The 15,887-nt window shown below is 39.4% G+C and overlaps 1 protein-coding gene across 1 annotated transcript in view; it reads left to right on the forward strand.

The window, feature by feature from the left end:
* LOC141435630 (calcitonin gene-related peptide type 1 receptor-like) overlaps window positions 1–15,887 on the forward strand; it is a 133,034-nt gene that overhangs the window by 76,056 nt on the left and 41,091 nt on the right. The window lies entirely within an intron of this gene.

Below are 15,887 nucleotides of genomic sequence, written 5' to 3' on the forward strand. Positions count from 1 at the left end.
TACAATATCAATTTAATATGAGTGAGTCTCACGTTAGTTTCATATTTAAAAAACATGTTTAAAAACAAGGGTTTTATGTAAAGTACTTTATACTCTAGAAAACGAAAATAACATTAAAAAAACACTGGTAGGTACTACACCAAACTTATCAACTCAATTTTAAATTTCGACCAAAGTATGAGTCGTCGGGTACCGAGGGTAGGTACCGTATAAATTTGCCCTGCTCCCTGCTCCTAAGCAAAATGTACGCATTGTCGGGTCATTTTTGATTGGTTAGCATTACCTCAACTATTGGTTACTAGAGCCACTCCATTGGTATTATACCTCTAAGTTTGACGCCAATGTCTGTATGTATGTGTCTGTCTGTGGCATCGTTGCTGTCAAACGGATTTACCAAATTATGATGCGTTTTTTTATGCGCGTAAGCGTTTTCCTTGTTGTGGTTCTTAGCTATGTTTCATTAAAATCGATTCGTCCATTTATGAGATATTGAACTTTTAAAATTAAATGACAATGTCGGGGGTTTTCAACGTTGATTAGCTTAGAATAAATAATAAGTCAGGAACTGTATCTGCGCTAGAAAAATAGCCTTGCGTGTCCTAGTAGCCGGGGCTTAAAAGCGTGTTCTGCGCGTCATCTGTCGTGCATTGACATTGCATCTCACGCGCAATCCAATCCCTACTTTATAACCCGTCAACAAGCACGTCTATTTGCAACCTCGAAAATGATTCGTATTTGAATCATAAATCGTTTTGGTTTAAACTATGGCCACTTTTTGTGTGGAATTTGTTCTGAGTTAAAGTCAAAAAGTCAAAGTCAAAAGTGTTTTATTTGTGAAACATAGGTGATGGCCGCATAAATACAGAGATGTTTACATTTTTTCGTGTTTGCACTATGTTTTGCCAGTTGGCGTACAAAAAACATTGGCTATTAAGCCAGATCTTAACCTATTATATTTATATATTGAACATTAAATTAGATAGGTATACGAGAAAAAAAAAAAAAAATAACGTTACGCTTCTGACTTATTATTTATTCGTAGCTTTTGATTGCATTGACTTCCAAGTCATCATGTCCTCGCTAACACAGCAGCATGGTGTAAGGAGCCACCGCGCGTTATTATTTACATTACTGCCGTCTTGGCCGGGCTCATGGCTTTCCATATTTTCCACGAAAAACTGTACATGTTTTGCTTTATTAGAAACACGGCTGGGGTGTAAAAGGGCCTATGTCACATGGAAAAAGTAAGAACTACCTTAAAATAGTACATTAAGATATTAAATGAAAGTTAATCCGGACAACTCACGCCTCCATCGAGGAATCCTAGGGATGGCTACGAATTAGCCCAAAACATGTCGAGCTAAACTCGATTTAAGTCGTGAGTTATCCGGATTAACTTTCATTTTATATGTGTGAGTCTCATGGTAGTTTCATGTTCAAAATAGACATAGCTCCCATCACCTGCATACAATCGGACAAGGACTCCGTTACCACCGCGCGCACCGTGTTTGTCACTTTTCTCCACGATTTGTCAAAAAAATATAGTCCATTTTTTTTAAGATATTTGAAATATAACGGTAAAAATTTGCACACGGTTAAATTATCTAAATATAAAAACATAACTACCGCTACTTAATTTATACATGTAGGTATAGGTATTTTAGTCCATTTGTGTTCGAATTACCGAGAAAGTGATTTAAATTTGACCGTTAATTCAAACCTTAAATCAAACGGAGTATACCTACCTCTAAAAATAAAACTCGAATAGATTAAACCATTATTATGTAGTAAAGCAATCAAATGATATTACAATATTAAAGTAGGTACCTATTGCTAGTAGGAAAATTAATTGGTGCTTAAAGTTTGTAAAAATGTTGTGGGTAGTTTGTTTGTGAAAAATTAAGTAGCCACTCGGGGATTTACAATGACAAATTCAATTGTTAGTTTTGCTTCGTTAGTCCAACATCTGGTGAATGGTTGTATTTCTTTGAGGATGAAGTATTGTTGAGTTCGAAACGCGGTGGGTGTGTTCTTACAGTGTAGAGAAGAAGAAGCTGCATGAAGATACATTGGTCGCATAGCATAGCTACCATATGGTCGCGGGTGAGCAAAGTAATTATAGTTCAACATATTCGACGTCTTTTAGTATATTAAGGGGCTGTTTCACCATCCATTGATTAGCGTTAACCGACGGTTAAATGTGATGCCGTCTCCGTCTATTCGAACAAAACAAATAGAGACTGCATCACACCTAACCGCCAGTTAACACTAATCAATGGATGGTGAAACAGTCCCTTAATATTTCGCACTCTTAGATCAATAATTTGATTAAGTGAAAATAATATATCATTTTAATTTAGACTTAATTAAACTGCGATTTGTAAATATGGTATGAATTTAAACCCAGGAATATAATAATGATTTAATAATCACCGCTATTAATTTGTCTCGAACGGTGACTTGAGAGAATGAATGAAATAAAATGTAAGTACAACTCAACGTGGTGCAACACGTATACGTAAATCTACTTACAAATTGAGGGATGGGGTAGAACTTTATCGATATCGATAAAGCTCTAAGGGTGCGTGCCGACTGTCTTACACAATATATGTTAAATTTTATTGTACCTATAAGACGTCCGCACTACCTAACCAAATTTTACTGTAAAACATCATAATAGGTACTATCAAAAAATATATCTACTACCATTGCTATTTCAACAATAACTTTTTAGAATTGTCTAATTGAGTATCAAAAAGATGCATCCAAAATTGGTTAGCTCTTAAACTATGCACAGAAAAAACATAAAATAAAAAGCAATAAACTAAATTGCCAAACAAACTTCATAAAATATCTGTCTAAATTTATCCTAAATTCATGTTAAAGTTAAATCCATCCATCTTAAGCCATTGTTTACTAACAGTCCTACTAATATTAGCCATGCCATGCAAGAGTTAGGTTAAAAAAAAAGACATTTTTTGCCACATTAAAAAAAAATACAATGAACATAACAAAATACAAAAATAAAAAACAACAGACACGTTACAAATATGTGGCAATAGGCTCAAGCTCAGCATTCACATGCTGCCGGTCGACAACCGGCGGCGCTGATTTTCAGCCTGCGCCCGTCTCGCGGCACGTTTTACACAGTCAGTAATGCGGGGTTCATAGTTGGCTTTCCGTTCGAGCTCGCCTTGAAAAGGAACCAAGGTTTAATTTGCAACATGTCGAGCGTGTCTCGAGTGACTATCGTAATAATAATTATTAAAGCTTGTACTAAAAAAAAAAAATATTTAATCAGGCGTTACTTTTGCGGAAGTCCATATCAATGAACTAAAAGAATTTCCTTGCTCACCGCGACCTTACGATAGCTATTATGCAAAATATGTGTGTTCATGCAGTTCCTCCACCTCCACACTGTAAGAACACACACAAATCACACACCCATCTATCACCACACCACACACTACACTGACGCGTTTTCGAACTCAACCAGAGCTCATCTTCGAGTGACACAAACCGTACACCATGCTACCAGTTGTTAGACTAACGAACCACAACCACCGTTACCGTTCGTTCTATACCCAATTAAATTATATTCGATAGTTGATACTATGTTAGGTACAGCACTTAATAAAAGCTGCGCGTCCATCGAGTGTAATCCGAGACGATTTGTCCTTTATTACGCGAGCGGCTTTGCGAAAACGCTTCTTCTGCGATGAAAACTTTCTATTTAAAGCAAAATGTGTACGTTGAAATTGGAACAATCGTTTGTAAAGCTGGAGACACAAGCCACGTCTCGTGCCGTATTAGGGTATCCGGTAGCTATGATTGTAGGGTTATCTGAACTTTCTCGTCCCCGTAGTATTTTTCTCTGGAGTAAAAGAAGGTTTATTTACGTTGACATAACTAAACTCCAATTCATAGAAAATCTGACAATCCTGTAGACCTTCCAGCCTACTAATATAAACGGGCTGCCTAAGGCTTTGTGATGTGACTATTATTCTTTTTTTGATTCTTTTAGATGATAATTGCAACAACAGGGACATATATAATCAAGTTGCCCACGATAGGGTGTCTTAATATGTAGAAAATTGTCAGATTCTATTGAATTGTACTTTACATGCTCGAGGATGACGTAGTGCGTTTAAACAATGCCTGTAAAATCTTGCCAGTAGCATTACATTACCGGCCCGCGGGGCAAAGAAGTTACAATTGGTCGATCCAGCGCCGCAATGTTTACTGCCTCCACTATGGCATCGTCTAACTTTTTTCCTACAAATAACCATAAGTCTTCAAAAACTAGTAGCAAAGAAAAAAGGTGTGTTCCTCCAAAGCGGCACAAAGTAACAAATTAGAGAAACTTCGCAAACTACACTTTACTAAACTAACTTCCTTTTGCGGGCATTTTATTCGTATGTGATTTACCGAGCAAGTTCCTATATGAATAAGGGACTAGTGTTTCATACAATTTATGTATGAACTTGGGTGTGAATTCGAGATACGTGCACGGAAACGTAAGATGTGGAAATATTTGAGGTAGTTTAACGCGTATGGAAATGAATTAAGGGTAGTTTTTGAATTTACGGTGCGCAGCCTGCTAATAATTTAAATTGCGCGGCAATTTGTCTAATGGGTCTTGTCAGGGGCAACGCGGAAGCATTGATGGGAGTTTTATAGTAGATTGTGCCTTAAGGGCGGTAAATAAGGAATTACGAAAGAGAGTCTATTAGAAGCCCAAAGTCGAAGACTAAGGGCTTTAATGAGCCGATGTTCGTAATTCTAGTACCGCCCGTGCGACATACAATGTTTTTCATCACATTTGCGAGTAAAATTTTACATTTGTAAAAGAAAAAATATAATTCTCCCAAATATTGCCAATACCTTAGGCTGCGCTCTTGGCAGCGCCGCCCTCCCTCTCCCCCTCCCGCAGCATGCGCCGCAGCGTGCGTGTGCTGGTCCTGCAGCAGCGCGCGAAGCACCATCAGTACGGGCATTGACTCATTTACCGAACTTGGGCTTCATGACAAGAAAATTTATACGCGCAATGACTTTTTGACCAACAGGTTTATGACAAGCACATTAAGGTCGAGGGTTTTATTTTGGGGGTTGCAACCAAGGTAGCCTGCATGTTACAACACTGTTTACGAGCAAGTGTGATGAAAAATAACTAGATGAACCAATAACAAGCGAGTCTGTGACCAGTGCGTGTGTGTGTGCGGGCGAGACTTAAGATACTAACACCATCTAGCGATATTTCGCCTGAAACCCTCATCAATCTTACCTTGTGAAAGAAAGAGGTTAAATTACGTATAATTCATTTATTGCATGTCACATTGCAGATAAAAATATTGAATTAATCAGTGCAAATGCAGTTTTATTAATTTGTTTATTGTTTCAGGTCAAATCTTACAAGTCGTATTTCATCAAATCAATCAAATCAGTCGTACCTATTTGTGCATATACATGTCGAAAATCAATACATTTACAGTCATTAAAAAGTAGTCTGTATAAACTTTCGATAAAAATGACTAAGTAGTCTATATTCATTTATTTCCAATTAAAATATTCTAATACCTACTTACTTAAAGACCAAAAACTCAGGGATGTAACGTATGTTTTATCGGAACCGGAAAGTGGAACAGATGTTTTCAATTTCGTTTAGCGGAACCAGAAACGGAAGCGGAGCCAAAAACGAAACTAGAACCAGAATCGGAGCCTGAGTGAGGTGGACGAGATGTTAAGGATAGGTCTACTAAACCTGAGGGTCTATTGCGTAACGTTTCTAACACTTGCAATCACAATAAAATGATAGTTTTTCGCATACAAAAACTCTCATTAGATTGTGATCGCGAGTGTCAGAAACGATGCATAATTTTGCCTTCTCTTTGCTTTTGATTTACGCCGCTCATGTCCAGTCGCCGCGGTAAACTTGACATACGATATAACTTCCGTTTCAAAAGGAACGGAAACCGGAACCGAAATGGATGTTTAATATCAAACGGAAGTTCCGACTTAACGGAAACGGAATCGGAGCTCCGTAACAACATTCCTGAAAACCCTTCCGCCATTATGGCCAGTGAAAAACTTGTCTATGACATTCGGCTTCCCGCCAATCCCGGGTTGCCAGGTTCAACTCGAAATTACCCCATTACAGTCTCCCGCATTTGCATAGATTTAGGTAATCTGACCCGCTATCTAACGACGCTTCTTAATTGTTATTGTCATGACTGAGCTGCTGCCATTTTTTAATTGCTTATTTAATTGCAAAGTACCTACTTTACTTTTCATTCGGGACGAAATTATGCGATCTGTTTTTTGCTTGTTAAGAGTTTATTTAAATTGCTTGAAATTATTAGGTTCAACGAATAAATTAAGAACTTTATCTTTCAAGACTGTATGGTATTTTCTCGTGCTGCTGTTCTAGTGAGAAAATAAGTTATTGTTAAGATAAAGTGCATTTTTAATGTGTCCCTTTATAAATAAACCACCATAATGAACAAATATGTCTAATTCAAAATACTTGAACGCGATCTTATTTCTACAAATTACAAATATCGGCCTCCAGGGCGAACGCTAGAAAGTACTTTATTGTAAGAGTGATGAAGCACTGACTGTTCACTGTAACCTTAGGTATGTAGTACTGTATGTAGGACTAGGCTGTATACCGCTGGCAGGTGGTTAACACTGACCACTGGCAGGTTAGATTTACTTTATTATGTATAATGATAGTATTTTTTATAATGTGTGACTCCTAGAATTAGATTTTAAAAGACGATTGTCAGCGGTATACGTGCGGAGCGCAGATTGCTTGCGATGGATCTATGTCTTTGTAAAGTATTATTATAACAGAAATAAGACAAACAAGATTAAGTTTAAAAGCCACGCGCGAAGATTCCAATTACCAAGCTCATACTTAGCTACAGTCCCCGCAGTATACATCATCATCATATCAGCCATAACACATCCACTGTTGGATATAGGCCTCCCCCATAGACCCCAGTGGCTTCAGTTGCAGCGGCCTGCATCCACCGTGAACCGCGCTTTAACCAGGTCATCCGTCCATCTCGTTGGTGGACGTCCTACGCTGCGCATGGTACATTAGATCGTAGGTACCCAGAGGTGGCTGTGCTTTGCACACGGCCCAGCGGGTGTTAGGGGCGCCGGCCTCGGCAGTTTCAATGAACCTGCGCCTGTATTATGACACCGTTGCACACGGGTGTACAGGGGCTAGAGACGCGCCTCTGTAGGTACAATACAATACCATTTGATTGGTTTTTTTGGAATCTTTTTGTATTTTTTATTTCCAATCCAATTTTTTACTTTTACGGTCATCCCGTAAAACGAAATTGAAAATACAAACTGAAATATAGATGCACAGAAAAAACAGAAAATTAAGACCATCACTGGAATCGAACCAGGTCCTCGGTAAATCCGTACCGCGTGCTATACGCTACCACTGATGGTCAACCATGTTGACCATCTATATTTCAGTTTGTATTTACAATACCTATGTAAATTAGCTTAGTCTAAGTTAGGTATGATATGAATCCGAGCAATCATTACTGAGCAATTACTTCCGGCCGGATTGCGGCGCCTGGCCGCGGTCCAGATCACTGCACTACGAAGCCAGTACGGAGGTTTTTAAACTTTGGTAGACCGTATTAAATGATATAATAACGGATAACTCACGTCTTAAACCGAGTTTAGCTAGACATGTTTCGGGCTATTTCGTAGCCCTTCCTCTCAGGAGCACGCGCCTCGGCGGCTGCCGCAACACGCACACTACGCGCCACCGCTCTGCTCCTGAGAATCGCGTGCTCCTGAGAGGAAGGGCTAACGAAATACCCCGAAACATGTCGAGCTAAACTCGGTTTAAGACGTGAGTTATCCGTTATTATATCATTTAATATGAGTGAGTCTTTTGGTAGACCGTTTTGTACCGCATTGGCAATGGGCTGTTTGGCAGCCCATGTTAGCGTTTTAGGATAATGTTCCTTTTTCTGTGATGGATAGATAGAAATAGAATCCTTAGGTATTGTAGACTTTTATTGAGATTATGATTGTATTGTAAGTACCTTATATATGTATCATACATCTATACTAACATTATAAATGCGAAAGTGTGTGTTTGTATGTTTGTCCGTCTTTCACGTCGAAACGGAGCGACGGATCGACGTGATTTTTGGGCATAGAGATAGTGTATGAGCCAGAGAGTGACATAGGCTACTTTTTATCCCGGAAAATGGACAGTTCCCAAAGGAACAGCGCGCGATAACTGAATTCCACGCGGGCGAAGCCGCGGGCAAAACCTAGTAATATATATTGTGTAAACTGTTGTACAAAAGAAAATAAACAAAATACAATTGACAAACTTTGAGATACTTGTACAAAGGCGGACTTATGCCTTTAAGCTTTAAGAGATCTCTACCAGTCAACCTTCAAAAACAAAATATGAGAGGTAAATGGTGTAATGAGTCATACTTTACCAAATATGCCTCCTACATTTTTCGGGCTGCATGCTACTATTTGGCAGGGAAGCAACTAGGACACAGGATATCTCGTTGTAAATACTTGGAATTGGCTCGCTCTGGACTCCATTGCGTTAAACGGCCCTCGAAGCACGCTATCAGCTTTATCTCGATGCTAATGAATACTGAATAAGGATAGTGTGGCAATAACCCAGCAGTGGGCAGTGGGGTAAAATAATATAATTAACCCTTTACCAGGCCCTTAGAACTAGCGTGTCTTCATACGTACTTTATATACTGTTACAAACCGTATTTAATGCCTTGTGTTGCCACTGGCAACACCACCTAGGACTTGACAGCGCATAGAGACGAGGTGGGGCGCGTCCGGCCGCCATCTTGGCTCACACACTCGTACGACGGACAATGGACGATTCACAAGTAATTCAATAATAATCTATATTCTTAAAAATAAACTCTTTTTAACTGAAGTTAGGGCAAATTAAATAATTCTAAGTGCTCTAAACATTTTGGTGACCTCGACGCGATCAAGATGCGAAAGGATTGACATCAAGATAAACACGCGGCGCGGGCGCGCTCTTTATCCTGTGCCTCGGCGTAATGGCGGCGACTGCAGCAACTGGATTTTTCTTGCTGTGAAATCAACGCGGGACAAGCTGGCTACAGTTTATGTGGTGACACGAAGGCCTGTGTTGTCTTTTGGTCGCGCTCTAAAGGGAAGTACGCCCAGTTTTGGTTTTACTGTAAATATACTAGCACTGAAGGCGTGTGTTCATGACTGCTTCCTTTTGTACTAAGTCTCTAATCTTTTACACGCCGCTGCCGCAACGGTGTGCTTCCTACTCCTACTTACTCTTGATGTCAGCATCTTGAACTCTCTTTACTCTCAACTTTCTTTTATGGAGTGAGATATACTAGACTAGATAATACTTTCTACTTAAAATACAATACTTGTACTTAAATAGTTCGAAGTCCTAGGTTTATCGTAAACCCTAATTTGCCTACTCGAAAACTTCTTTATAGAACCTACTTTTCTATCTTTATAACTGCCCAACAAACGCCATATTATCATATTATTATTATAGTAACTATACGTGTGCTTATTCTACTTGGAAACTTACTATAGACTAACTAATTCTACTTAATCTAACCTCATACTAATCTATCCCATTCATAGTCTAAAAATTCATAAAATGCTGTCATAAAACTGAAACTGAAATAAATTAACCTAACCTATACTTGTGGCGTTTGAGCACGTAATTCCAATCTCTCTTCGTGCACCTTTACTTCGCTTCTGCACTCTGCTTAGCATCTTAAATTAAAACATTCCAGGCGCCATTTGGCTGTAGAGTCGAAGATCTCGCCGGAACGTGGTTGGTACCTACTACTCGACACTACGCGAGAACCTGCGCGTGACCTCGCATGACCCTAATTGCACGCGAACAGCTGTTTGCTGAGCCGGCGCCATTTTGCCGTGCCTTACGGATTTTTTAAGGTTGGATCTTTTGATTTATTTGGTGCGGCCTGTTCAGTGAAAAATTATTCTTTGTGATAAAACGTTTCGCGTGTGCTTACTTCGAAAGTTTCATATAAATACTTTGCTGAATTCTTGCCATTATGGCAGACTTAAAAACGTTAATACAGCAACGCGGTTCTATTAAGGCTAGAGTTACAATCTTTACCAAATACTTAGATAATTTAAAGGGAATTGACAATGCGTCCTTTACTAAACAAGCGACCGGCGAACTTGAATTAAAATTGACAAGATTTCGTGAATTATTTAATCAGTTTGACGAATTAAAAACTAAAATTGAAATCGCGACACCTGAAGTTGAGGAAGCTTTGAATGAACATGAATCGATTGAAAACAACTTCTGTACTCTAATTTCTGGGGCTCAATGCCTTCTTGATCAATTCGTGTCTGGAAATACTCCTGAAATAGAACAAAGTTCCTCCTCAACAGCGGGTGCTAACAATGTAAACTGCAATATAAAACTGCCTACTATACAATTGCCATCCTTTGATGGAAGCTATATCAAATGGATGGAGTTTAAAGACACCTTTGACTCTCTTATAAATAAGAATGATACCATACCTGAGATAAACAAGTTTCACTATCTACGGTCATCGCTTGAGGCCGGAGCAGCTAATATCATAAAGTCGCTTGAGTTCACTTCAAACAACTACCATCTAGCATGGAAACTTTTATGTGAGCGCTATGATAATAGCAGGATATTAATAAATAACCACTTAAAGGCATTGTTTAACTTTGAAAGCATGAGCAAAGAATCACATAAATCGCTTCGATTTATGATAGACTACTATTCAAAAAATCTTCGGGCTTTAAATGCTTTGGATGAGCCCACATCCCACTGGGATACTCTTATCATTTATTTAATGGCATCCAAGCTGGATAATGCTACAAGTCGAAGATGGGAGGAACAAAGAAACTTAAAAACCTCTCCGACTCTGGAAGAATTTTATACCTTTCTGCGTAACCGTGCAGATGTCTTAGAGACTGTGCAATTCAGTAAAACTGAAGCATCTAAACCCGAAAAGTACTCTCAGGGTAATTTCAAAGAAAATAGTAATAAATATGTAAAATCATTTTTAACCTCGACTGATGGCAGAAACTGTGTAGTGTGTATGCAAAATCATCTAGTGTACAAATGTGATAAATTCAAAGCATTGTCCCTGGAAGCTAGATTCCAATTGGTTTCAAAACATAATTTGTGTCAAAATTGTCTCCGCCCTGGCCATCATTCTTCAAGCTGCAAGCATAATACTTGCAAATTTTGCAACAAAAGGCATAATCTACTATTGCACAAACAATCACATCTTGGTGACAGTGATCACCCACCTGCGGGTACCTCTAATGGAAATCTTACGTCAGGACCAGTATCTCAAGCAGCTGCTCCTGCTCATATTTCAGCACACCACACATCATCTCCTGATGTTGCATCTATTCTTACTAGTCCTGGTCATACCACTCAATCTCATTCAGTCTCCCTCTCTGCTGTCATGACAGGACAGGTTCTTCTTTGCACTGCTGAAGTAGATTTAATTGATACAAGGACAAATAAAACTTACCTCGTCAAGGCTCTTCTGGATGTAGGAAGCCAGTCTTCTTTCATATGTGAAAACATTCAAAGAAAATTAATCTTGTGTGTTCTTATACAGATCCAATTGCCATATCTGGAATCAATAATAGCTTGAGTAAAACTACTAAAATTTGTGATGTTAAACTGAAGTCTCGAGTCAACTCTTTCACAACAAATGTTTCTTGTCTGGTCATTCCGGAGATCACTGGTCAACTGCCGAGTGTAGAAGTTAACACTTCTCAGCTCAATCTTCCTGTCTCTGTAAAGCTAGCAGATCCTAGCTTCTACCGTCCTTCTGACATTCATATTTTGTTAGGAGCAGATGTCTTTTGGGAACTTGTCGGTTTCAATCAAATAAAATTGGGAAAAAATAAACCAATTCTCCAGGAATCTAAATTAGGTTGGCTTGTGTCTGGTCCTACAGGTCAAAAATCTACCACTGCTACTCGTTGCAACTTTTCTAGGGAAATTCGAGAATCTCTTACTAAATTCTGGGAAGTGGAAGATATTCCATCCACTCCTGCTATACAACAGCTTAGTAAAGATGAAGAATATTGTGAAAACCACTTTATTGAAAATACTGTTCGACTAAATGATGGCCGGTTTTGTGTCAAGCTACCTCTTCGGGAGGCCCCCGAGGATGCTCTAGGCGAATCTTATCACATCGCCAAGAGGCGTTTTCTCAATCTTGAAAGGAAATTAACTAAATGTAATAAAATGGATGAATATGCTGCATTTATCAAGGAGTATGAGAGGCTAGGGCATTTGACACAGATAAACTGTCCCTTATTTGGATATTTCATACCTCATCATGCGGTGTTCCGTGAAGGCAGTGAGACTACACCTTTAAGAGTGGTATTTGATGCTTCTTGTAAAACCACGTCTCAAATATCTCTTAATGACATTCAAATGGTTGGACCTGTTGTACAAGATGACTTATTCTCTATATTACTTAGATTCCGTAAGTATGCTTTTGTAGTCACAGGTGACATAGAAAAGATGTACAGGCAAGTCCTTATTCATGAGTCTCAGCGTCACTTACAACTGATTCTTTGGAGAGATAGTGAAACCGAACCACTTAAAGTCTTACAGCTAAATACTGTTACTTATGGAACAGCTGCTGCCCCTTACCTGAGCACCAGGTGCCTTAAACAACTAGCTGCAGAGTGTCAAGATCAGGTTGTTGCAAATACATTAAAACATCATTTTTATGTAGATGATCTAAGTACGGGATCAGATTCAAAATCGGAACTTAAAACAACCATTCAAGGTGTTATCCAAAAACTTTCTGAAGGTTGCTTTCCTCTTCGCAAATTTCGCACCAATTGTCCAGGCATTTTTGACGAAATTACTACTACTACACAAACTCAAGACTTCTGCAAGGAGTCCTCTGTGCTGGGACTTAAATGGGCACCTAAGACTGACACGCTGCAATTCTCTGTCAATAATGATATCATTACTAAAATTACTAAACGCTCTATTTTGTCTAACTCTTGCAAAATATTTGACCCATTGGGCCTTCTTTCAGCTTGTACCATATTTCATAAAATAATATTACAGAAGCTGTGGCTGCTAAAGACTGACTGGGATGATGCTGTCCCAGAAGACATAGAAAAGTCCTGGACTGAGTTCCACAACAATACTAAGCACTTTTCCAATGTTTATGTACCAAGGCATATTCTCTGTAGCTCCCCTACTAATATAGAAGTTCACTGCTTCACGGATGCATCGCAGGATGCTTATGCTGCATGCATTTATTTAAAATCTATCAATGAGTCCGGTGATATTTCTGTTAATCTTCTCTGCGCTAAAACGAAAGTAGCCCCATTAAAATTAGAAACCATACCTCGTTTAGAACTACTGGGAGCTTTACTTGGTGCTCGCTTGCACACAAAGGTTTTAGAGGCTCTAAAATTAAAAATCTCTCGTTCTGTCTTCTGGACTGACTCTACAATCATTTTAGGGTGGTTGCACACTGAACCCAAAACACTTAAAACTTATGTATGTAACCGAATCGATGAAATCCGTGACTTGACTGATAAAAATGCATGGCGCCATGTGCGTTCGGCACACAATCCAGCTGATATGGCATCAAGGGGCATTCAACCTCAACTTCTTTCGAACAACGATTTCTGGTGGCATGGCCCTGCATTCCTGATGAAACCTGAGAATGAGTGGCCAGCATATAAATATTCTCCTGAAGTTCTACCTGAAACTAAAACCGCACTAACTACTCAGATTGGACTCAATCCAATCATACAGTTTGAAAAATATTCCAAACTTTACAGACTACAAAGGGTAGTTGCCTATGTATTAAGATTCATCAATAACATAAAAAAAACTTCTGTAAAAGTGGATGGTGAACTTACTTGCTCAGAATTAAATAACTCTCTTCTCTTGCTAGCTCAAGTGTCTCAAAGGGAATCCTTTGCCAAGGACATAACCTCACTTGAAACAGATAAATGTTTAAATCAAAAGTCCTCTATACTTTCACTCAATCCATTCTTGGATAAAGGTATCCTACGCGTCGGCGGTAGGATAGGAAACGCAACTCATTGTCCTTACGACAAAAAATACCCAATTTTGCTGGATCGTAAACATACTTTCACAAAACTTTTATTTGTAAAAGAGCATAACCGCCTTTTACATTGTGGTCCTCAACTACTACTTAATTCTATCCGCGATAAATTTTGGCCAATTGGTGGTATGACATTAGCTAATTCAACTGTAAGGAAATGTATTACCTGTCAAAGATTTCAATGTAAGGCTGTGTCCCCATTAATGGGAAATCTGCCACAACCTCGGGTGACTCCGACACTACCATTTGAAATTTGTGGTACGGACTTCGCCGGTCCATTTCTGATTATGAATAGAAAAGGCAGAGGAGCCAAATCATCGAAATGCTATTTATGTATATTTGTTTGTTTTTCTACAAAGGCCGTGCACTTAGAGGTTGTTAGCGACTTAAGCACAAACGCGTTCATCCTATGTCTTCGCAGATTCATCTCTAGGCGAGGCAAACCTAACATTATTTACTGCGATAACGGAAAAAACTTCGTAGGCGCAAATAACGAACTGAACAGGCTGCTTCAATCTAGTAAAGTGCCAGTTGGCAGCTTCGCGTGCAATGAAGGCATAACCTTTAAGTTCTCACCTGCGTACGCACCACATTTCGGCGGGATTTGGGAATCGGGCGTGAAATCGGCCAAATTCCACCTTAAACGCATCGCTGGGAACACCAGTTTGACCTTTGAAGAGTTGTATACCCTATTTTCACAAATTGAAGCAGTTATGAACTCGCGACCTCTAACTGCAATGTCAGCCGATCCTTCTGATCTTCTTCCTATTACCCCTGGGCACTTCCTCGTGGGTCGACCGCTGACCTCACTATCTTCACCTGTCACTGAGCGAGTCAGCATCACCCGCTACCAGCTGATCGAGCGCCTACGACAGCACTTTTGGTCCCGTTGGACAAAAGACTATCTCTCGACGCTACAACAGCGTGTCAAGTGGAAGGTGGACAAACCCAACGTTAAAATTGGAGATTTAGTACTTATCATGGACGATCAACTACCGCCCATGAAGTGGCTTTTGGGACGGATCATTACACTACACCCTGGCTCAGATGGTATCTGCAGAGTCGTCGACGTACGCACTAAAGGCGGAGTTATTAGAAGATCCGTGTCAAGAATCTGCGCTCTGGAACTCCTTGAAAGACAAGCTTTCAATGGGGGGGAGCATGTTGCCACTGGCAACACCACCTAGGACTTGACAGCGCATAGAGACGAGGTGGGGCGCGTCCGGCCGCCATCTTGGCTCACACACTCGTACGACGGACAATGGACGATTCACAAGTAATTCAATAATAATCTATATTCTTAAAAATAAACTCTTTTTAACTGAAGTTAGGGCAAATTAAATAATTCTAAGTGCTCTAAACACCTTGTAAAAAATGTATTTACGAAGTCGGAGATGTTCCTTTAAAACCAGAAATAAAAATGTGGGTTACGGTTATCCCATCGTCTGTCTAAGTAATTAACTGTCATACTCGATTTTGTCTTATTATATTCTTGATCAGGGCGAAGGGATATATTCCTCCCACAATTATTCTCAGGGCAAGTCTTTAAAAGGAGAATTTTAACAGCTAGGTACAGTGAAATTCGCTCTAGGGTTGAAACACAAAAAAGTTTTATTACTGACGCGAGTTTTTAATGACACGACAAGTCAATTTACCCGGGCATGGGAAGAATAGTTCCGCACAGTTACACTCCTAATAAGGCCATGGATAATGTCAACC

This window comes from Choristoneura fumiferana, chromosome Z, assembly GCF_025370935.1.
Source record: "Choristoneura fumiferana chromosome Z, NRCan_CFum_1, whole genome shotgun sequence".
Classification (NCBI taxonomy): Eukaryota; Metazoa; Arthropoda; class Insecta; order Lepidoptera; family Tortricidae; genus Choristoneura; species Choristoneura fumiferana.